Source organism: Lepisma saccharinum, unplaced genomic scaffold (assembly GCF_977018435.1).
Source record: "Lepisma saccharinum unplaced genomic scaffold, izLepSacc3.1 HAP1_SCAFFOLD_317, whole genome shotgun sequence".
In the NCBI taxonomy this organism is placed as follows: Eukaryota; Metazoa; Arthropoda; class Insecta; order Zygentoma; family Lepismatidae; genus Lepisma; species Lepisma saccharinum.
Window position 1 is genome coordinate 263,868 of NW_028143049.1, and position 26,130 is coordinate 289,997.

Here is a 26,130-nt window from a genome sequence, read left to right on the forward strand (position 1 = left end):
ATGAGAGGTTCTAAGAAAAAAACTTCAGAGTAAAGATTAGCAGAATTTGATTTATAGAATGCAGATCTTCGTGGAGACATCGACAGGGAAGACAATATCCCCTAGGTGGAGCCTTCAGACACCAATGAGAGTGTCAAAGAAAAACTTCAGGATAAAGAGGGAATTCCTCCAGATTAGCAGAATTTGATTTATAGAATTCAGATCTTCGTGGAGACATCGACAGGGAAGACAATATCCCCTAGGTGGAGCCTTCAGACACCAATGAGAGTGTCAAAGAAAAACTAGAGGATAAAGAGGAAATTCCTCCAGATTAGCAGAATTTGATTTAGAGAATTCAGATCTTCGTGGAGACATCGACAGGGAAGACAATATACCCTAGGTGGAGCCTTCAGACACCAATGAGAGTGTCAAAGAAAAACTTCAGGATAAAGAGGGAATTCCTCCAGATTAGCAGAATTTGATTTAGAGAATTCAGATCTTCGTGGAGACATCGACAGGGAAGACAATATACCCTAGGTGGAGCCTTCAGACACCAATGAGAGTGTCAAAGAAAAACTTCAGGATAAAGAGGGAATTCCTCCAGATTAGTAGAATTTGATTTATAGAATTCAGATCTTCATGGAGACATCGACAGGGAAGACAATATCCCCTAGGTGAAGCCTTCAGACACCAATGAAAATTTCAAAGAAAAACTTCAGGATAAAGAGGGAATTCCTCCAGATTAGCAGAATTTGATTTATAGAATTCAGATCTTCGTGGAGACATCGAGAGGGAAGTCAATATCCCCCTAGGTGGAGCCTTCAGACACCAATGAGAGGTTCTAAGAAAAAAACTTCAGAGTAAAGATTAGCAGAATTTGATTTATAGAATGCAGATCTTCGTGGAGACATCGACAGGGAAGACAATATCCCCTAGGTGGAGCCTTCAGACACCAATGAGAGTGTCAAAGAAAAACTTCAGGATAAAGAGGGAATTCCTCCAGATTAGCAGAATTTGATTTATAGAATTCAGATCTTCGTGGAGACATCGACAGGGAAGACAATATCCCCTAGGTGGAGCCTTCAGACACCAATGAGAGTGTCAAAGAAAAACTAGAGGATAAAGAGGAAATTCCTCCAGATTAGCAGAATTTGATTTAGAGAATTCAGATCTTCGTGGAGACATCGACAGGGAAGACAATATACCCTAGGTGGAGCCTTCAGACACCAATGAGAGTGTCAAAGAAAAACTTCAGGATAAAGAGGGAATTCCTCCAGATTAGCAGAATTTGATTTATAGAATTCAGATCTTCGTGGAGACATCGACAGGGAAGGCAATATCCCCTAGGTGGAGCCTTCAGACACCAATGAGAGTGTCAAAGAAAAACTTCAGGATAAAGAGGAAATTCCTTCAGATTAGCAGAATTTGATTTATAGAATTCAGATCTTCGTGAAGACATCGACAGGGAAGACAATATACCCTAGGTGGAGCCTTCAGACATCAATGAGAGGTTCTAAGAAAAACTTCAGAGTAAAGAGGGAATTCCTCCAGATTAGTAGAATTTGATTTATAGAATTCAGATCTTCATGGAGACATCGACAGGGAAGACAATATCCCCTAGGTGAAGCCTTCAGACACCAATGAAAATTTCAAAGAAAAACTTCAGGATAAAGAGGGAATTCCTCCAGATTAGCAGAATTTGATTTATAGAATTCAGATCTTCGTGGAGACATCGAGAGGGAAGTCAATATCCCCCTAGGTGGAGCCTTCAGACACCAATGAGAGGTTCTAAGAAAAAAACTTCAGAGTAAAGATTAGCAGAATTTGATTTATAGAATGCAGATCTTCGTGGAGACATCGACAGGGAAGACAATATCCCCTAGGTGGAGCCTTCAGACACCAATGAGAGTGTCAAAGAAAAACTTCAGGATAAAGAGGGAATTCCTCCAGATTAGCAGAATTTGATTTATAGAATTCAGATCTTCGTGGAGACATCGATAGGGAAGACAATATCCCCTAGGTGGAGCCTTCAGACACCATTGAGAGTGTCTTATCCAAATTCAGGATAAGGAGGGAATCCATCCAGATGAGCCGAGGTTGATTTGTGCAGAGGAGCAGCTTGAAGATGGTCAAATCTTGTCTTACTACAACATTCAGAAAGGTAAGTCATCTTGAATAATAACACACACCTTGTTAATAGTATTTCTTATGCAAGACACAAAATACTTTGTTGGTAGTTTAATTTACACAATACAATTTTTTCATGTTGTACATTTTCCAACGTTCTTCCAACTTGCTTAACACTCCATGTGCTTCAACCAGTTATGAGAGGCACCAGAATATTGTAATTTAGGGCAGGAGATCTATCTATCTGTAGATCATTTAAGGCTCGATTCTAGTTTGCTTGGTTCGGTGTTTAACTTACAGTTGGCCTCCCTTCTCAGTTTCTTAGCCAGAAGAAACAGCATTATCACCTGCCCTTTTTGATAGAATACAGAGAGAGAGAAAAATTTGTGTGATAGTGTAAACGGCTACCGCCTGTGCACGACAACATTGGAAAGTAACATACAGGTGAAGGTGTGTGAAGCTGTTTAAGGTGTGCAGGAGGTGATGGCTGAGGCAAATTGACAATTCTGCTACAAATACTTCCAACACTTTTGTCACCATCACAGTATTTAAGGTAAAATAGAAAAGCGACTTATTTACGCAACTTTCATATCTGAAATCGAGGCGCATATATTCTAGGCTAGCTAGGTTATCAGGAAATAATCTATTAGTAAAATGTTTGATTGATTGGTTGATTGAGTTGGTATTTTTAGCCCGCTTTATGTACAGTAAAGCTAATCGGGAATGGACGTACAGTTTATAGTGGGAACCGAACCACTATGATTCTCCGCCGGATATCGAACCAGGGACCCCAACAAAGAATACCCATACCGAGATTTGAACCCGAAATCCCATGCTGTGTTAATAACCACTTTGCTACGGAGGTCGGCAATATAAGCATGGAGTTGCTGTTCAAATGAAACCATTCAAGGTAAGAAGTTTATTATATATTTTATTCTCGCAAGTAGGCCCACATCAATATTTCACAATATGGATCTCTATTTTTTATAAAAGTACTTGAAATAATTTCCTTACTGCTTCCATTTCAATGATACAGTGTACTTTTAATAATTATTTTTACTTCAAAATCCCAAAATTCCCAGCATTTTTACCCTTTTGAACGAGAGTTAGCCCAGGTTTTGAAATTTCAACCCAGTATACACCTGAAATCATATTTATATACTGTAAACATCAGAAATAATCTTTTCATGCACGTCTGTTCAACACAAATACACTATTTTGTTGGTTATTTTTGAGAATTTACGCAGCTATTTCTGGGACTTCGGTCATTTGCCAGTTCATTTTTACTGGATGGAGGTTCAATTTGCTTCATGCGAGAAACAATTATGGCCGTGCTAGTGGCATATGCACTCTTTGCTCCAACTTCATAACATGCGGCGATATAGTTTGGTTGGGAAAAGAAATAAGGTGAGTCAAAAACAAGCCCCATAATGCAAAGAACCACAATGGTGGATCTGTAAGGAACTGCCATCTGCAATAGAAATAAGCTTCAATTTGTGTAAAGGAGCATCATAGTTCTTATTATTTAATTGTGGAAGAAGGCACACGAGTGGTGAATATGTAAGGAAATAACGATTCACCTATGTACAACATGTATGCAGTCAACTGCAACAAGTTGTCCATAAATGTATGGAGTCTAATTTGGTGATAGATTTTCCCAGAGAGCCGTACTTGTGAAACTAAATGCAATGGCAGGGTGGCTACTCTAGGACAGGACCGTGATAAAATTCAAATATTATTCCAAGTTTTCAAAGCGAACTTTCCAAAAAATCAGTGGTTCAAGCAGATATTTTGTCTATTTCAACCTTATGTATTACCTACCAGCTCTGACCACCCATGCACATATTAACAATATAAAGGATCTGTGTTGACCCAATGTACTAAAAAAATCTATAATTCAATTCAATTAAACAGTATACCATACTATTTAAAATATTCAATTTAAGGTGTAGAGTTTACATTTGCCATTTCAGATTCTCAGACTTGGAATAAATGTACACACACGTCACAAATGTGACGGAATATACTAATCTGTAAGAAAATGTCAATTGTATAGGAATTCAAATTTACCTAATCAACTTCAAGATGTCCTGCAACAATCTGAGTGTCAGATTGTTCTGCAAAGAACACCAACAAAGTAAACAGATTGAGATAATTCTGTTTTATTTTACACGCAGCTTTCTTTTAATTTCCTTCCTCGATAAAAATAAAAGCTAACCTCTGAAAAACATGCCTCAGGCCATTTGTAAATGTACGGATACGAATTCATTTGGATTAATAAAAGTTGTCATATTTCATGTCTACGGAGAAGAATTCATGTAGAATTCACGCAAAATTCCCGGAACCAACGATTCACTCATAATTTCCGGAATTCAAAGAATTCCTGGTGACTAGCCACCCTGAATAGTAAAGAGCCAAGACGAATAGGGGAGGGGGACAGTGTACTTGCTCGGCCATATTGAGGGGGCAAAAAGTGACAAAAAGTGGGGATGCCCCTCCCACACTCTCGATACATTCACCAACAGATAGTCATTAAATATGTTGTTATTTGAATATTATTATATTCCATATTATTGCTATTAAATAAGTTGTTTTGAGTGTTTGCTTGTGATTTATCTGGTTTGTGGTCCTGTAATGTTGATTCATCTCGCATATGTGTGAAGAGGCGGGGGGGGGGGGGGGTAGAAGAGGAATATTATCTGAGAGACAGTGAGTGTCCACCTGAAAGCCTTATATATTTGTCTATTTCTGTTATTTACCTCACTTTCCTACATCTTGTGTTAATAGCGACCTTAAGAACCAGGGATGAACTGGTGAAATGATGAGACAAACACAATGATATATCCATGTCTGACCAAGGTTCGAACCTGGCATGACCACTCTACTGCAGACTGCAGCCTTAGGTTTTCTTCTTTGCTTGGGGTTAAACTAGGTGACCCGGGACACTTGCCTTCCTGTCCAGTGTGTGAGTCTAACATATAGTAATCCACGAAAGTAAGTGATATTTTATTATATGTGTCAATAAATGATTTGAAAGTATAAGTTGTCTCTAATGTTTATTTCATATGTAATGTGTTTCTAGTTTCTCGTAATTCTCTCTTAAAAGCTTAATAGAAAATAAGAACATGAAGTTATTTATGAGTAGATACAATATTAAGGTAAATTTATATGTGGGTTTACTTACTTACATATTTACTATCCACACCTTGATTAAGAGAACTTTTTGTCTCAAAGAATGTTGTTAAAGGCATTAGTATTTTCTTTTGATTATCTGTAGCCTTTATTTGTATACTAGTAAGAACAACATATTAAATACTATCAAGTGCAACTAGAAAATGAGTAATGCATATGGCACATTCAGACAGTCTAAATTCTAAACCATGTTTAAAAAATATTTAATTTAATTTGTACAGCATAACCAAGGCGAGGAATCGCCAAATAAATTTCATTAGGCCAAACAATTACTGTATATAACAGAACTCAACGAGCTTGTCAATTGACAAATACCTAATAAACCCAAAAAACTGATTTCTTTGTTATAAGAAATATAACTGGTATTTGTTCGCGGTTACCTGGGGTGATGTGCACATTCCGAGTACCCAGAAATGCCTTCAACAGTACCTGTATTAGTTTAAATTTATTAATTTTTGATTTACAGTTTATGATAATGCTATCACTGTTTTAGATTATATTTACAACATGCAGAAGAATAGAATGCTAGAAACTATGAAGTGTAAATTATATTACACTGAAAATGGTAAAAGTTCCTATCATATTTACAAATTGTGTGGGAGGATAAAGAAGGCATTTAAATACTCAAAATACTTTCAAAGTAAGAAAGAGTATTAATTTGTGAGAAATAAAGTGGCTTGAACAAGTGACCATGATAGTTGACCTTATCACGATCTCGCTTCCGAAGGTTCTCAGTTTGAGTGCAACACGTCTTAAGCATGCATGTCCTTTCCGAGTGTCTTCTCATCAATTGCATCTAATTATTATGCATGTTGATTGCAGCAGTAGCCAAAAGTGGCAGAAAAATCAATGCAATATAACATGTCAAAACAAAAGTCACCGTTGTGTTCAACATATTTTCGAAAAAGATGGCACAAAGTTGTAGACGAGGAAGGGATGGTTCAAAATACTACAAATATAACAATCCTCACCTACTCAATATGTACAAATAATAGCATTACATGTAACTTCTGCTTTTCTGCCACTTTTGTGCTGATCGTGAAGATGAGGATGAGTAATGATATGATTAAATTGATGAAGGGACTCTCACATGCCAAGGCCGGGAATCGAAGCCCCTGGACCCCTGGCCAGTCAATTATGAAGCCACCTAAGTTGTTTTCATGACTTCACCTGAAAGGAATGCTCTGAAATCGTTCTAGCTAGATGCCTCCCCAATGGTGCATTGGTAGTGTCATTGCCTTATAATCAAGGGGCCGTGGGTTCGATACTCAGTGGAGGCCCAAGTGGTTCAGATCCAATATTTTTTAGGACCAGTCCCGATTAGCCTTACTGTACAAAAAGTGGACTTGAAACACCAACTCAATCAATAAATCATTCAATTGTTCGAACTACTGAGAAGGTTGAAGATTATTGGAACTGATCAAATAATGAAAAATTAATATAATGAATATGGCAAAGTGAAGTAAATACAATCACAGTCAGGCGACAGACCCTTGATTGCAAGGCAACAACATTACCACTATGCCATAGGGGAGGCCCAAAGATGAACAGGATCACCATGAAGCTGACAGTTAAATATTTCGACACACCAATATATCATAAAAATGAATCATAAATAAAATGTAATAAAAAGTAAAACCTACATATAAAAATTTCAATAAATATTCTAAATTAAGACGTATATCAAAACTACAACATAAAACATTTCTATAATAATTCAATTGTAAATAAATGCAAAATTTAGATATGGCACTTCATTTTTGAATAATTAGAATGCAACTCAATAATTATTTCCAAATGTCTCTTTTTCTCTTTCTCTAACCAGGCACTGCCAGGCAACACAGTAGGAAAACTGGAAATCAGCAGGGTTGGAATATTATAAAAGGCTCCCAAGCAACAATCACAGCTGCAATAATTCAAACATGTTGGGCAAGAGATTAACAATTTTATCTACATATAAAAGTATACTGATTTCTTAATCCAGGCTTGAGTCAGAATAAAACATGTATACTATTATAATGTAATCCATGTCTATAGAAATGCAAAAGGCTACATATTCTACAACATTTAAAAAAAAATCAGAGTGGTTAAAAAAAATTCTAAACCACCAAGCAACTAAGTCAAGTAAGTCCTACCTATTATTGAAACCAATACGTTGCTGACCAAGGCAGTTTATTAAGATAAAACACTTAACACGTAACGTTTCGACCCTGTATCAGGGTCTTCCTCAGACGAAGAACTAAACTAAAACAACAACTGTCAGGAGGTGATATGTTTAATTCCTTTGGAGAAATCTTCATAGATAAGGACTGTCACCTTGATTTGTTGTTGTGTGGCTTGTGACCCTGCTATGTGTATGTAATCTTTCTGTATTTAGTATATTTCATCTTTTTAGTTTAGTTCTTCGTCTGAGGAAGACCCTGATACAGGGTCGAAACGTTACGTGTTAAGTGTTTTATCTTAATAAACTGCCTTGGTCAGCAACGTATTGGTTTTAATATGGAAAAAACAAGGCTTAATTATATTACTATTATTGAATAAACGATCTTAACAATTTGGTATGGCAAAAATATGTTGATTTCATAATATAGGCTTGAGTAAGAAGAAACGACTGCAAGTTTTTTAATTCAGTCCAAGTCATCTCAAACGTGACATAAAAACCTGACATAAAAACCTGACATATCAGGACAAGAACTGGAAGAAATGGGATATGAAAGTTAATGAACAATCTTGTGAATGGAAAATGCTGAGATGATATGGTTGAACTATACAGCAAGACCTTCATGTAAAGACCTTAACACTACTAGTTGCAACCTATCAGAGATTACTCGAGCATCATCACACTTTAGTTTGGACGAAAGAAGGAGAATGGTTATTTCAGAATCGAAGCTCAAAAGAGAAAAGAATTTCAAAGTCTTACAACTCAGCCAAAGTCATCTTAAGGGTAAGATGAGAAACTTATATCTGTGAAGAAGAGTGAAAAGATGGAAGAAAAGAGATATGAAAGTTAATGAGCAATCTTGTGAATGGAAAATGCTGAGATGATATGGTTGAACTATACAGCAAGACTTTCATGTAAAGACCTTAATGCTACTAGTTGCAACCTATCAGAGATTACTCGAGCATCATCACACTTTAGTTTGGACGAAAGAAGGAGAATGGTTATTTCAGAATCGAAGCTCAAAAGAGAAAAGAATTTCAAAGTCTTACAACTCAGCTAAAGTCATCTTAAGGGTAAGATGAGAAACTTATATCTGTGAAGAAGAGCGAAAAGATGGAAGAAAAGAGATATGAAAGTTAATGAGCAATCTTGTGAATGGAAAATGCTGAGATGATATGGTTGAACTATACAGCAAGACCTTCATGTAAAGACCTTAACGCTACTAGTTGCAACCTATCAGATATTACTCGAGCATCATCACACTTTAGTTTGGACGAAAGAAGGAGAATGGTTATTTCAGAATCGAAACTCAAAAGAGAAAAGAATTTCAAAGTCTTACAACTCAGCCAAAGTCATCTTAAGGGTAAGATGAGAAACTTATATCTGAGAAGAAGAGCGAAAAGATGGAAGAAAAGAGATATGAAAGTTAATGAGCAATCTTGTGAATGGAAAATGCTGAGATGATATGGTTGAACTATACAGCAAGACCTTCATGTAAAGACCTTAACGCTACTAGTTGCAACCTATCAGAGATTACTCGAGCATCATCACACTTTAGTTTGGACGAAAGAAGGAGAATGGTTATTTCAGAATCGAAGCTCAAAAGAGAAAAGAATTTCAAAGTCTTACAACTCAGCCAAAGTCATCTTAAGGGTAAGATGAGAAACTTATATCTGTGAAGAAGAGCGAAAAGATGGAAGAAAAGAGATATGAAAGTTAATGAGCAATCTTGTGAATGGAAAATGCTGAGATGATATGGTTGAACTATACAGCAAGAGCTTCATGTAAAGACCTTAACGCTACTAGTTGCAACCTATCAGAGATTACTCGAGCATCATCACACTTTAGTTTGGACGAAAGAAGGAGAATGGTTATTTCAGAATCGAAGCTCAAAAGAGAAAAGAATTTCAAAGTTTTACAACTCAGCCAAAGTCATCTTAAGGGTAAGATGAGAAAATTATATCTGTGAAGAAGAGCGAAAAGATGGAAGAAAAGAGATATAAAAGTTAATGAGCAATCTTGTGAATGGAAAATGCTGAGATGATATGGTTGAACTATACAGCAAGACCTTCATGTAAAGACCTTAACGCTACTAGTTGCAACCTATCATATATTACTCGAGCATTATCATACTTTAGTTTGGGCGAAAGAAGGAGAATGGTTATTTCAGAATCGAAGCTCAAAAGAGAAAAGAATTTCAAAGTCATCTTAAGGGTAAGATGAGAAACTTATATCTGAGAAGAAGAGCGAAAAGATGGAAGAAAAGAGATATGAAAGTTAATGAGCAATCTTGTGAATAGAAAATGCTGAGATGATATGGTTGAACTATACAGCAAGACCTTCATGTAAAGACCTTAACGCTACTAGTTGCAACCTATCAGAGATTACTCGAGCATCATCATACTTTAGTTTGGACGAAAGATAGAGAATGGTTATTTCAGAATCGAAGCTCAAAAGAGAAAAGAATTTCAAAGTCTTACAACACAGCCAAAGTCATCTTAAGGGTAAGATGAGAAACTTATATCTGAGAAGGAGAGCGAAAAGATGGAAGAAAAGAGATATGAAAGTTAATGAGCAATCTTGTGAATGGAAAATGCTGAGATGATATGGTTGAACTATACAGCAAGACCTTCATGTAAAGACCTTAACGCTACTAGTTGCAACCTATCAGAGATTACTCGAGCATCATCACACTTTAGTTTGGACGAAAGAAGGAGAATGGTTATTTCAGAATCGAGGCTCAAAAGAGAAAATAATTTCAAAGTCTTACAACGTAGCCAATGTCATCTTAAGGTTAAGATGAGAAACTTATATCTGAGAAGAAGAGCGAAAAGATGGAAGAAAAGAGATATGAAAGTTAATGAGCAATCTTGTGAATAGAAAATGCTGAGATGATATGGTTGAACTATACAGCAAGACCTTCATGTAAAGACCTTAACGCTACTAGTTGCAACCTATCAGAGATTACTCGAGCATCATCATACTTTAGTTTGGACGAAAGATAGAGAATGGTTATTTCAGAATCAAAGCTCAAAAGAGAAAAGAATTTCAAAGTCTTACAACGTAGCCAATGTCATCTTAAGGTTAAGATGAGAAACTTATATCTGAGAAGAAGAGCGAAAAGATGGAAGAAAAGAGATATGAAAGTTAATGAGCAATCTTGTGAATAGAAAATGCTGAGATGATATGGTTGAACTATACAGCAAGACCTTCATGTAAAGACCTTAACGCTACTAGTTGCAACCTATCAGAGATTACTCGAGCATCATCATACATTAGTTTGGACGAAAGATAGAGAATGGTTATTTCAGAATAGAAGCTCAAAAGAGAAAATAATTTCAAAGTCTTACAACACAGCCAAAGTCATCTTAAGGGTAAGATGAGAAACTTATATCTGAGAAGGAGAGCGAAAAGATGGAAGAAAAGAGATATGAAAGTTAATGAGCAATCTTGTGAATGGAAAATGCTGTGATGATATGGTTGAACTATACAGCAAGACTTTCATGTAAAGACCTTAACACTACTAGTTGCAAACCTATCAGAGATTACTCGAGCATCATCATACTTTAGTTTGGGCGAAAGAAGGAGAATGGTTATTTCAGAATCGAGGCTCAAAAGAGAAAAGAATTTCAAAGTCTTACAACGTAGCCAATGTCATCTTAAGGTTAAGATGAGAAACTTATATCTGAGAAGAAGAGCGAAAAGATGGAAGAAAAGAGATATGAAAGTTAATGAGCAATCTTGTGAATAGAAAATGGTGAGATGATATGGTTGAACTATACAGCAAGACCTTCATGTAAAGACCTTAACGCTACTAGTTGCAACCTATCAGAGATTACTCGAGCATCATCACACTTTAGTTTGGACGAAAGAAGGAGAATGGTTATTTCAGAATCGAAGCTCAAAAGAGAAAAGAATTTCAAAGTCATCTTAAGGGTAAGATGAGAAAATTATATCTGTGATGAAAAGCGAAAAGATGGAAGAAAAGAAATATGAAATTAATGAACAATCTTGTGAATGGAAAATGCTGAGATGATATGGTTGAACTATACAGCAAGACCTTCATGTAAAGACCTTAACGCTAGTAGTTGCAATCTATCAGAGATTACTCGAGCATCATCATACTTTAGTTTGGACGAAAGATAGAGAATGGTTATTTCAGAATCGAAGCTCAAAAGATAAAAGAATTTCAAAGTCTTACAAGACAGCCAAAGTCATCTTAAGGGTAAGATGAGAAAATTATATCTGTGATGAAAAGCGAAAAGATGGAAGAAAAGAGATATGAAAGTTAATGAGCAATCTTGTGAATGGAAAATGCTGAGATGATATGGTTAAAATATACAGCAAGACCTTCATGTAAAGACCTTAACGCTACTAGTTGCAACCTATCATAGATTACTCGAGCATTATCATACTTTAGTTTGAGCGGAAGAAGGAGAATGGTTATTTCAGAATCGAAGCTCAAAAGAGAGAAGAATTTCAAAGTCATCTTAAGGGTAAGATGAGAAACTTATATCTGAGAAGAAGAGCGAAAAGATGGAAGAAAAGAGATATGAAAGTTAATGAGCAATCTTGTGAATAGAAAATGCTGAGATGATATGGTTGAACTATACAGCAAGACCTTCATGTAAAGACCTTAACGCTACTAGTTGCAACCTATCAGAGATTACTCGAGCATCATCACACTTTAGTTTGGACGAAAGAAGGAGAATGGTTATTTTAGAATCGAAGCTCAAAAGAGAAAAGAATTTCAAAGTCATCTTAAGGGTAAGATGAGAAACTTATATCTGAGAAGAAGAGCGAAAAGACGGAAGAAAAGAGATATGAAAGTTAATGAGCAATCTTGTCAATAGAAAATGCTGAGATGATATGGTTGAACTATACAGCAAGACCTTCATGTATAGACCTTAACGCTACTAGTTGCAACCTATCAGAGATTACTCGAGCATCATCACACTTTAGTTTGGACGAAAGAAGGAGAATGGTTATTTTAGAATCGAAGCTCAACAGAGAAAAGAATTTCAAAGTCATCTTAAGGGTAAGATGAGAAACTTATATCTGAGAAGAAGAGCGAAAAGACGGAAGAAAAGAGATATGAAAGTTAATGAGCAATCTTGTGAATGGAAAATGCTGAGATGATATGGTTGAACTATACAGCAAGACATTCATGTAAAGACCTTAACGCTACTAGTTGCAACCTATCAGAGATTACTCGAGCATCATCACACTTTAGTTTGGAAGAAAGAAGGAGAATGGTTATTTCAGAATCGAAGCTCAAAAGAGAAAAGAATTTCAAAGTCTTACAACGTAGCCAATGTCATCTTAAGGTTAAGATGAGAAACTTATATCTGAGAAGAAGAGCGAAAAGATGGAAGAAAAGAAATATGAAAGTTAATGAGGAATCTTGTGAATGGAAAATGCTGAGATGATATGGTTGAACTATACAGCAAGACCTTCATGTAAAGACCTTAACGCTACTAGTTGCAACCTATCAGAGATTACTCGAGCATCATCACACTTTAGTCTGGACAAAAGAAGGAGAATGGTTAATTCAGAATCGAAGCTCAAAAGAGAAAAGAATTTCAAAGTCTTACAACACAGCCAAAGTCATCTTAAGGGTAATATGAGAATCTTATATCTGAGAAGGAGAGCGAAAAGATGGAAGAAAAGAGATATGAAAGTTAATGAGCAATCTTGTGAATGGAAAATGCTGAGATGATATGGTTAAACTATACAGCAAGACCTTCATGTAAAGACGTTAACACTACTAGTTGCAACCTATCAGAGATTACTCGAGCATCATCACACTTTAGTTTGGATGAAAGAAGGAGAATGGTTATTTCAGAATCGAAGCTCAAAAGAGAGAAGAATTTCAAAGTCATCTTAATTGTAAGATGAGAAACTTATATCTGAGAAGAACAGCGAAAAGATGGAAGAAAAGAGATATGTAAGTTAATGAGCAATCTTGTGAATGGAAAATGCTGAGATGATATGGTTGAACTATACAGCAAGACCTTCATGTAAAGACCTTAACGCTACTAGTTGCAACCTATCAGAGATTACTCGAGCATCATCATACTTTAGTTTGGACGAAAGATAGAGAATGGTTATTTCAGAATCGAAGCTCAAAAGAGAAAAGAATTTCAAAGTCTTACAACACAGCCAAAGTCATCTTAAGGGTAAGATGAGAAACTTATATCTGAGAAGGAGAGCGAAAAGATGGAAGAAAAGAGATATGTAAGTTAATGAGCAATCTTGTGAATGGAAAATGCTGAGATGATATGGTTGAACTATACAGCAAGACCTTCATGTAAAGACCTTAACGCTACTAGTTGCAACCTATCAGAGATTACTCGAGCATCATCATACTTTAGTTTGGACGAAAGATAGAGAATGGTTATTTCAGAATCGAAGCTCAAAAGAGAAAAGAATTTCAAAGTCTTACAACACAGCCAAAGTCATCTTAAGGGTAAGATGAGAAACTTATATCTGAGAAGGAGAGCGAAAAGATGGAAGAAAAGAGATATGAAAGTTAATGAACAATCTTGTGAATGGAAAATGCTGAGATGATATGGTTGAATTATACAGCAAGACCTTCATGTAAAGACCTTAACGCTACTAGTTGCAACCTATCATAGATTACTCGAGCATTATCATACATTAGTTTGGGCGAAAGAAATAGAATGGTTATTTCAGAATCGAAGCTCAAAAGAGAAAAGAATTTCAAAGTCATCTTAAGGGTAAGATGAGAAACTTATATCTGAGAAGAAGAGCAAAAAGATGGAAGAAAAGAGATATGAAAGTTAATGAGCAATCTTGTGAATAGAAAATGCTGAGATGATATGGTTGAACTATACAGCAAGACCTTCATGTAAAGACCTTAACGCTACTAGTTGCAACCTATCAGAGATTACTCGAGCATCATCACACTTTAGTTTGGACGAAAGAAGGAGAATGGTTATTTTAGAATCGAAGCTCAAAAGAGAAAAGAATTTCAAAGTCATCTTAAGGGTAAGATGAGAAACTTATATCTGAGAAGAAGAGCGAAAAGACGGAAGAAAAGAGATATGAAAGTTAATGAGCAATCTTGTGAATGGAAAATGCTGAGATGATATGGTTGAACAATACTGCAAGACCTTCATGTAAAGACCTTAACGCTACTAGTTGCAACCTATCAGAGATTACTCGAGCATCATCATACTTTAGTTTGGGCGTAAGAAGGAGAATGGTTATTTCAGAATCGAAGCTCAAAAGAGAAAGGAATTTCAAAGTCTTACAAAGCAGCCAAAGTCATCTTAAGGTAAGATGAGAAACTTATATCTGTGAAGAAGAGCAAAAAGATGGAAGAAAAGAGATATGAAAGTTAATGAGCAATCTTGTGAATGGAAAATGCTGAGATGATATGGTTGAACTATACAGCAAGACCTTCATGTAAAGACCTTAACGCTACTAGTTGCAACCTATCAGAGATTACTCGAGCATCATCACACTTTAGTTTGGACAAAAGAAGGAGAATGGTTAATTCAGAATCGAAGCTCAAAAGAGAAAAGAATTTCAAAGTCTTACAACACAGCCAAAGTCATCTTAAGGGTAATATGAGAATCTTATATCTGAGAAGGAGAGCGAAAAGATGGAAGAAAAGAGATATGAAAGTTAATGAGCAATCTTGTGAATGGAAAATGCTGAGATGATATGGTTAAACTATACAGCAAGACCTTCATGTAAAGACCTTAACACTACTAGTTGCAACCTATCAGAGATTACTCGAGCATCATCACACTTTAGTTTGGATGAAAGAAGGAGAATGGTTATTTCAGAATCGAAGCCCAAAAGAGAGAAGAATTTCAAAGTCATCTTAATTGTAAGATGAGAAACTTATATCTGAGAAGAACAGCGAAAAGATGGAAGAAAAGAGATATGAAAGTTAATGAGCAATCTTGTGAATGGAAAATGCTGAGATGATATGGTTGAACTATACAGCAAGACCTTCATGTAAAGACCTTAACGCTACTAGTTGCAGCCTATCAGAGATTACTCGAGCATCATCATACTTTAGTTTGGACGAAAGATAGAGAATGGTTATTTCAGAATCGAAGCTCAAAAGAGAAAAGAATTTCAAAGTCTTACAACACAGCCAAAGTCATCTTAAGGGTAAGATGAGAAACTTATATCTGAGAAGGAGAGCGAAAAGATGGAAGAAAAGAGATATGAAAGTTAATGAACAATCTTGTGAATGGAAAATGCTGAGATGATATGGTTGAATTATACAGCAAGACCTTCATGTAAAGACCTTAACGCTACTAGTTGCAACCTATCATAGATTACTCGAGCATTATCATACTTTAGTTTGGGCGAAAGAAAGAGAATGGTTATTTCAGAATCGAAGCTCAAAAGAGAAAAGAATTTCAAAGTCATCTTAAGGGTAAGATGAGAAACTTATATCTGAGAAGAAGAGCGAAAAGATGGAAGAAAAGAGATATGAAAGTTAATGAGCAATCTTGTGAATAGAAAATGCTGAGATGATATGGTTGAACTATACAGCAAGACCTTCATGTAAAGATCTTAACGCTACTAGTTGCAACCTATCAGAGATTACTCGAGCATCATCACACTTTAGTTTGGACGAAAGAAGGAGAATGGTTATTTTAGAATCGAAGCTCAAAAGAGAAAAGAATTTCAAAGTCATCTTAAGGGTAAGATGAGAAACTTATATCTGAGAAGAAGAGCGAAAATACGGAAGAAAAGAGATATGAAAGTTAATGAGCAATCTTGTGAATGGAAAATGCCGAGATGATATGGTTGAACAATACAGCAAGACCTTCATGTAAAGACCTTAACGCTACTAGTTGCAACCTATCAGAGATTACTCGAGCATCATCATACTTTAGTTTGGACGTAAGAAGGAGAATGGTTATTTCAGAATCGAAGCTCAAAAGAGAAAAGAATTTCAAAGTCTTAGAATGCAGCCAAAGTTATCTTAAGGTAAGATGAGAAACTTATATCTGAGAAGGAGAGCAAAAAGATGGAAGAAAAGAGATAAGAAAGTTAATGAGCAATCTTGTGAATGGAAAATGCTGAGATGATATGGTTGAACTATACAGCAAGACCTTCATGTAAAGACCTTAACGCTACTAGTTGCAACCTATCAGAGATTACTCGAGCATCATCACACTTTAGTTTGGACAAAAGAAGGAGAATGGTTAATTCAGAATCGAAGCTCAAAAGAGAAAAGAATTTCAAAGTCTTACAACACAGCCAAAGTCATCTTAAGGGTAATATGAGAATCTTATATCTGAGAAGGAGAGCGAAAAGATGGAAGAAAAGAGATATGAAAGTTAATGAGCAATCTTGTGAATGGAAAATGCTGAGATGATATGGTTGAACTATACAGCAAGACCTTCATGTAAAGACCTTAACACTACTAGTTGCAACCTATCAGAGATTACTCGAGCATCATCACACTTTAGTTTGGATGAAAGAAGGAGAATGGTTATTTCAGAATCGAAGCCCAAAAGAGAGAAGAATTTCAAAGTCATCTTAATTGTAAGATGAGAAACTTATATCTGAGAAGAACAGCGAAAAGATGGAAGAAAAGAGATATGAAAGTTAATGAGCAATCTTGTGAATGGAAAATGCTGAGATGATATGGTTGAACTATACAGCAAGACCTTCATGAAAAAGACCTTAACGCTACTAGTTGCAACCTATCAGAGATTACTCGAGCATCATCATACTTTAGTTTGGACGAAAGATAGAGAATGGTTATTTCAGAATCGAAGCTCAAAAGAGAAAAGAATTTCAAAGTGTTACAACACAGCCAAAGTCATCTTAATTGTAAGATGAGAAACTTATATCTGAGAAGGAGAGCGAAAAGATGGAAGAAAAGAGATATGAAAGTTAATGAACAATCTTGTGAATGGAAAATGCTGAGATGATATGGTTGAATTATACAGCAAGACCTTCATGTAAAGACCTTAACGCTACTAGTTGCAACCTATCATAGATTACTCGAGCATTATCATACTTTAGTTTGGGCGAAAGAAGGAGAATGGTTATTTCAGAATCGAAGCTCAAAAGAGAAAAGAATTTCAAAGTCATCTTAAGGGTAAGATGAGAAACTTATATCTGAGAAGAAGTGCGAAAAGATGGAAGAAAAGAGATATGAAAGTTAATGAGCAATCTTGTGAATAGAAAATGCTGAGATGATATGGTTGAACTATACAGCAAGACCTTCATGTAAAGACCTTAACGCTACTAGTTGCAACCTATCAGAGATTACTCGAGCATCATCACACTTTAGTTTGGACGAAAGAAGGAGAATGGTTATTTTAGAATCGAAGCTCAAAAGAGAAAAGAATTTCAAAGTCATCTTAAGGGTAAGATGAGAAACTTATATCTGAGAAGAAGAGCGAAAAGACGGAAGAAAAGAGATATGAAAGTTAATGAGCAATCTTGTGAATGGAAAATGCCGAGATGATATGGTTGAACAATACAGCAAGACCTTCATGTAAAGACCTTAACGCTACTAGTTGCAACCTATCAGAGATTACTCGAGCATCATCATACTTTAGTTTGGACGAAAGAAGGAGAATGGTTATTTCAGAATCGAAGCTCAAAAGAGAAAAGAATTTCAAAGTCTTACAATGCAGCCAAAGTCATCTTAAGGTAAGATGAGAAACTTATATCTGTGAAGAAGAGCAAAAAGATGGAAGAAAAGAGATATGAAAGTTAATGAGCAATCTTGTGAATGGAAAATGCTGAGATGATATGGTTGAACTATACAGCAAGACCTTCATGTAAAGACCTTAACGCTACTAGTTGCAACCTATCAGAGATTACTCGAGCATCATCACATTTTAGTTTGGACGAAAGAAGGAGAATGGTTATTTCAGAATCGAAGCTCAAAAGAGAAAAGAATTTCAAAGTCTTTCAATGCAGCCAAAGTCATCTTAAGGGTAAGATGAGAAACTTATATCTGAGAAGGAGAGTGAAAAGATGGAAGAAAAGAGATATGAAAGTTAATGAGCAATCTTGTGAATGTAAAATGCTGAGGTGATATGGTTGAACTATACAGCAAGACCTTCATGTAAAGACCATAATGCTACTAGTTGCAACCTATCAGAGATTACTCGAGCATCATCATACTTTAGTTTGGGCGAAAGAAAGAGAATGGTTATTTCAGAATCGAAGCTCAAAAGAGAAAAGAATTTCAAAGTCATCTTAAGGGTAAGATGAGAAACTTATATCTGAGAAGAAGAGCGAAAAGACGGAAGAAAAGAGATATGAAAGTTAATGAGCAATCTTTTGAATTTAAAAATGCTGAGATGATATGGTTGAACTATAGAGCAAGACCTTCATGTAAAGACCTTACGCTACTAGTTGCAACCTATCAGAGATTACTCGGGCATCATCATACTTTAGTTTGGACGTAAGAAGGAGAATGGTTATTTCAGAATCGAAGCTCAAAAGAGAAAATAATTTCAAAGTCTTACAATGCAGCCAATTTCATCTTAAGATAAGATGAGAAACTTATATCTGTGAAGAAGAGCGAAAAGATGGAAGAAAAGAGATATGAAAGTTAATGAGCAATCTTGTGAATGGAAAATGCTAAGATGATATGGTTGAACTATACAGCAAAACCTTCATGTAAAGACCTTACGCTACTAGTTGCAACCTATCAGAGATTACTCGAGCATCATCACACTTTAGTTTGGACAAAAGAAGGAGAATGGTTATTTCAGAATCGAAGCTCAAAAGAGAAAAGAATTTCAAAGTCATCTTAAGGGTAAGATGAGAAACTTATATCTGTGAAGAAGAGCGAAAAGATGGAAGAAAAGAGTTATGAAAGTTAATGAGCAATCTTGTGAATGGAAAATGCTGAGATGATATGGTTGAACTATACAGCAAGACCTTCATGTAAAGACCTTAACGCTACTAGTTGCAACCTATCAGATATTACTCGAGCATCATCACACTTTAGTTTGGACGAAAGAAGGAGAATGGTTATTTCAGAATCGAAGCTCAAAAGAGAAAAGAATTTCAAAGTCTTACAATGCAGCCAAAGTCATCTTAAGGGAAAAATAATAAACTTGTATCTGAGAAGAATTGCCAATAAATGGAATGAAATGGGATACGAAAGTTAATGAACAACCTCTTGATAGGGAAATGGTCATATGTTATGGTTGAACTAATATAATCAGAAGATGATGCATGCTGATTTTTCAATCAAGTCTTGAGTCAAAATATAACTCTCATGGTCCTATTACCCAGTGCATGTAGTCTCATAGATGTAAAAGAAACTAATTATGTGAAGGAAAGAAACAATAAATGGACAAAAGTGGTGGAAAATATAATGTGATGCCTTTGAAAGGAAAAATTTCAAGATTATTGATTGTACAGTATAGACATGGGTAAGAAGACAATACTCTAAATCTGACCTTGCTGCTGAATTTGTTGAATGGAAGGTAGTAACAATGGGAGCAGATGCATTGAAAACATTTTAAGGTGACCTTTAAAAACATCCTACAACAGTGAGATATTAAGTTGCATCCGGAAGTTAGGATATTTGGGTTCAAAACATCTGTATCATGCATCAGAGAAGGTTTTCCTCTCCTTTTTGTAATTATGGTTTGGCAGTTACTAACTTGGATTATTGTGTCGTATTATATATTGTTTACTGCTTATATATTGTGTTCAGGAAAATGTTTTTGTAGTATAAGTAATAAGTATTGTACATGTGAAATAAATTGTATGTAGATATAGAAATGAGTTTTCATATGACTTAATCTAACGATCTTTCGCAATATGCCAAAAGTGACAGAGCAGCAAAGTAAAGCAAACCGAACTAGTCAATACTGTAGCAATGTCATGTACTATCATTATTATTTGGGACATTTCTGTAGAATTTTCTGTCTCTTTTTCTTTTTCTCTCCACTCTCCACATACACACAAACTCGACCATGCAGACCAACAGACACATAAAAACAGAGAGAATTCTCTCTCTTCAAAATGTGAAATGGTTTGCCATTCTGATGCCATTTGTTATGTGATTGTATAAAGTAAGAATGAATTTTAGATACCAATGATAGGAACTTGATTGGTTTAAGTAACATTCCTATGGTTGTTGCTATAGTAAAACTCAATCACAATAGCATTTATGAAAGTATAATTTGTATACATTTCCTCATTGCAATTTGGTATGAATTGGTAATCCTTGTTGAGAAGTTTGATGCTAGATTATTTTCAGATAAAAAACTTACAAGGTCTGCTGGGTCTTTGGAAGCTTGCAAGGCTTGTCAGTTACCCCTGGGCTTTTGATGCCTGATGCTTGAAAACCCAGGCAGAGAGTTGAAGACTAATATTGGTAAACAATGTAAGTGCCAAAATAAATCAAACACCGTTTTCCACGTTAAACTGTGAAATGTGGTAAACGTGTCAAGTGGCTGGTAGCTCTCTAAGTAGTTCAAAGGGCGTGTAAAGAGGTCACTAGTGTGAACGTTCTTACCTCTGATGTGTGGAACGATGCAATTTCCCAACACTTTCACTTTTGGCACTTACAATGTTTACCACTTTAATCCTCAGTTCTTACTCATGGACTCGTTAGGTGGAAGGAGAAGGAAATTTTGACTCGGTGACCACGTGGGCATAATAAGTGAAACTGGTCAACTGTGCAGGGTTCTTCTTGCAAATGAAGGCTGGGGGCTTCACAAAATCCTATGAAAAGTTGATCTGAAGGACTTGACCCACAATGTGTAGTTATCACATGGACATGGAGTTTAATTTTAATGTTAGTGGACTTGAATATCATTAATCATAATTTGAACAATTACATTTTCTTTTGATATCGCACTCAACATATATTTCACTGTTTTTCTTTAGTAGATCATCCATGCTCGAAGTGGGGAGGAGGGGATGCTATCATCATCATCATCCACAGTCATTTCCTGCCTCTGGCAGGGTTGGCATAGAAGTGAAGCCTCTCAATTTTTCCCTGACATTCCACCACTCCTCTCTTTCCACAGTGTTCCAATCTTGTCCTCCTCTCCTAACACTTTTCACTATCTGCTCTTTTCACCGACATCTTGGTCTCTTCTTGGCCTAATTCTAACTCCTTGTACACTGTAAGCTCTTACTGATAGTCTTTCTGCATCCATCCTCTTCATGTGTCCGAATCATCTGATCTATTCTGTTCTGAAGCTTCACCATCCCCACTGTCTATCGGATCTCCTCATTCCTTATTCTATCCCTTCTAGTCTTCCCCCATATACTCCTTAAAAATGTCATCTCCACTGTCTGCATCTTTCTTTTGTCTCTCTCTGACATTGTCCAAGTCTCTGCTCCATACAGTGCGAGCCAGCACTTGCACCCATCTCAAGATACTAACTAACAATTATTTTACATTGTGTTACTATTATTGAAGTCTGTAGAACTAGATGACTCACAGCAACATGATCAAACAACAATTTATTGAAATAGATGACAAAATGCAAAAATCTTATATTGTATGTACAGTAGTGTAAATTCTGATTTTAATATATATTTTATGGCACCCCTTGCCTTAGTGTTCAGCATCACGTGATATCAGAAATGTAAGGATGAATAACTACTACATTGATCCCAAATTTAGAAAACAATTCCATTCAGAGGAAATAATAACACTAAGCAAGTCACAAATAGAATGATTTTTCAAAAAGGAGGGGGGAGGATATCTTGAGCAACTATTTAGGATATTGAATTGGCAAAATTGCACCACAGCCGCACAATGTTCCAAAAGCTGTACTTACAATGGCACTTCTTGTGTAACATACTTTGTACTCCGTTGCAGGTGGTAGTAATACAAATGTTTCTTTTACTACAGCAATTATTCCTGCAGTTTCAAATCGATTACAAGTGATGAACATTTGAGCAGATTCATGTAGAACAACCACCAGCCATTGGCAACACTGAAAGTGGTAGATTGTATTGATGCAACTTAGTTCTCCTGTGACTACCCGGTAAAGAGAAAAACCCTTTCACGGTTCAAGGCTTGTGGACTCTTGTTCAATGTGCAATGTCCAATGCCTTGCTTGTCGTGCATGTTGCATATTATTTTAGGTGCGACTTCTTGTATGGGGTTTTCCGGGTCTCGTGCAGGCCTCTGTTTGCAAGAAGCATCCTGGTGGGAAAAAACTGCTTTGACAAGCACCACAAAATTTTGTAAACAAGATATTTCAAATGCAGTAAAATATATAAAATATAATTAATGTCTGATATATCTTGGCCTAAAAATAAAAGAAATTTTGTAAGATCCTAATGGTTTATAATTGAATACAGAGCTTGAAGTGAGGGGTTGTGCAGCTGCGGAATGGTATCTAACTAGTTAGCAATACTTTTGCAACGCATCCCCTCACCTGTCTCATTGTCACCATATTAAACTGTAAGAGTTAACTCCAAGGCTTCACCAAACACCCCCCAGCTAACATTTTTCACTTTAAGCGCAATTTGAAAATATAATAAAATCTAATATATGATAATTATATTATTTATATGATGAGCCTCCACATGAGTAAATTAGAACCTAGGGGATAAGAACATTGTGATGCCATCCATTACACTATTTCAGTTATCAATTTTATGCCAAATTATATCAGATGAGTAATTATATTATTTATATTTTACCACATTTTAAATATCTATTTCTTTTTCATCTTCGGATTATTTTTAAATGATTTTTACCCAGAGGAAGGGTGCACGTTTAAGGCTCGAGCTGTAGCTTTCCTTAATTCGGGCCTATTGGGATTGTACAGTTGTATGCATAAGAATTTCCAAGCAAATTGTCCATCTCCATGTTTAGTCTTTATGATTTACTCAATGAGAGCCTCAAGAAGTGCAAGAAAACACCAAGTGAGGATGAGAGAAGCCAAAAGGAGGACTTTGCCATGACTTTTACATGCTGAAATACGTGTATGTAAAACAATAAATGTAGTAATTTGCCATGCACTGCAGAGCAAAGAGAAGACCACCTAAATATTGCAAAGTTGGCTAACATTCAATCGTTTTGGGGTTATTAACTTCTATTAACACTATGTTTCTCACACCAGTAACTGAGGGAGAAGTCGAGAAGGTAATTATAAATTTAAAAAATAAGTATTCATCAGGGCCAGATGAATTTTCAAGTTCTCTACTAAAAAATGTGGGAATAGTATTTTACAACCACTAGTAAGTATTTGCAACACATCTTTAGAAACAGGTATTTTTCCTAGTGAGTACAAAATAGCAAAAGTGAGACCATTATTCAAGAAAGGCAGCAAAGAAGAATGCTCAAACTATAGGCCAATTTCTCTTTTATCGGTCTTCTCTAAAGTAATAGAGAAAATTATGCTAAATAGATTAGTAACTTTCTTAGAAAAATACGACATTTTATCCAAACATCAATTTGGATACCAAAAAAGTAAGTCAATATCAGAAGCTATTTTTGAATTTACAAATAACATTCTAAAATCGAGAGACAAAAAAATGCATGTGCATGGATTATTTTTAGATTTTACCAAAGCTTTTGATTTGGTTCAGCATGGCATTTTACTAGATAAAATGGACCATTATGGAATCAGAGGTTTAGCAAAAAAATGGTTCAAGTCTTATTTAAAAGACAGATGTCAGTATGTAGATATTAACAAAATCAAATCAGACCAATTGTTCCTCAATACAGGTGTACCGCAAGGCTCAATTCTAGGACCAGTTTTATTTTTACGCTACATAAATGATCTTCCGGAAACCTTATCAGAGTCTCAAACAATACTTTTTGCAGATGATACTAATATCATAGTAAAAAGCCTGGAATATGAGCAACTTCAAAAGAATTCAATTTCAACAACAACACAACTAAACACCTGGCTAAACAACAACAAGCTTTCCCTGAATGTTAATAAAACAGTTCTAATAAATTTTAATCCAGCAAAACAAATAAAAAAACTTTAATGTAATTATTAACAATGAAGTCGTCAAAGAATGCAATGCAATAAAATTCTTAGGAGTATGGATAGACTCAAACCTGTCTTGGGACATGCAAATTACTAATTTAACTCAAAAGTTAAGCAGGCTCTGCTACATGATGAGAATTTTGAGAAATGTTTTAACTTTGAATGATTTAAGGACAGTATATTTTGGACAGATTCAACCTGTACTTACATATGGTATCTCTTTCTGGGGCAGCTCACCCAAAATGCAGAAACTTTTTATTTGGCAAAAACGCATATTAAAAATTATGAAGAATGTATCCCTCTCAAACCCAACAAAACAAATTTTCAATGAATTTCAAATATTACCTCTTCCATGTTTGTACATATTAGAAATATTGTACTTTATTCATACAAATTCTAAAATATTCTCAAAAAATCTGGACATACACAAGTACAGCACTCGTATGCATAACTCCCTCCATCTTTCTACTGTCCGCACATCCAAAACACATAGTGGTCTAGGATTTCAAGGTGTAAAACTCTATAACAAGCTGCCAGAGGAATTCAAGAATCATAATCCAACCAAATTTAAAATAACAGTAAAAAGCTTGCTTATGAAGTATTTGTTTTATAGCACAGAGGAGTACTTAAATCATATTTTTCATTAATAGACATAACCTTTGATTTTCTTCCATTTTTATGTTCACTAATAGCCATAACCTTTGATTTTTCTTCTATTTTTTTAAGTTATTCTGTACTCTTTTATACTTTTTAATATGCATAAGTATGTGTTAATTCCTTTGTACTCAAAATCATACATGTAATTAACCTATCCCATATCATAGTGCTATTTGTACTTATAAGATCAAGTGGATGAAAATGAATCATATCATATCATATCAGACTGTCTCGTGACTGTTAAACTAATGTAGTAGCAGTGTCATATTGTTTAATTGATTGAAATGAAAATTTTGTACATTTTGGGGGAGGGGACCAACATACATTCGAGGGTATGTGTTAATTCCTTTGTACTCAAAATTATACATGTAATTTTATGTAATTTTATTTTATTTTTATTTTATACTATACTCTTTATACTTTTAATATGTATGTGTTAATTCCTTTGTACTCAAAATTACACATGTAATTGACCTATCTCATATCATAGTGCTATTTGTACTCATATGATCAAGTGGATGGAAATAAATCTTATCTTATCTTATCTCATGCTTCATTCCATAAAAAAAATGTTAAATTCCTTTCTAACTACAAGGTTTTCTCTCCTAACTCTGTGTTGCGGGGCTCACAAGTAATTACTAAAGAAATGATTTTTTGAGATATTGTTTATCTACTTCAGGGCAACTTATAGCCAGAATCATTGATAGGTTAGGGATGCCATATGGTTTTGCTCTGTGGGGAATGGATAAGGACATGGTGTAGTCCTCAAGACTTGGGAGATACCACCCATCCACCCTTCCTCAATTTTCAAGTTTATGATAATGTGTGAGTGAATGGTACTCCTGACTTAGTGGGGAAAGAAAGCAGCTGAAAGTTTCATACGTGGTGAACATGATGTGGTTAATTCCTGTAGTCTTGGAAACAAATACCAGGTTATGTGAGTAGATTAGAAGCACAAGAAGGTATTGTTTCTAGTAGTCATTCAACGCAACATAAGTCAACTTTTATGCACATATAGTCTAATCTGGACTGGACCTACAGTATAAAGTGGGATCG

The 26,130-nt window shown here is 35.5% G+C and overlaps 1 pseudogene; it reads left to right on the plus strand.

Annotated features, from left to right (window-relative positions):
• LOC145982681 (polyubiquitin-like) lies at window positions 1-25,836 on the plus strand (annotated as a pseudogene).
• The last annotated feature ends 294 nt before the right edge of the window (window positions 25,837-26,130 follow it).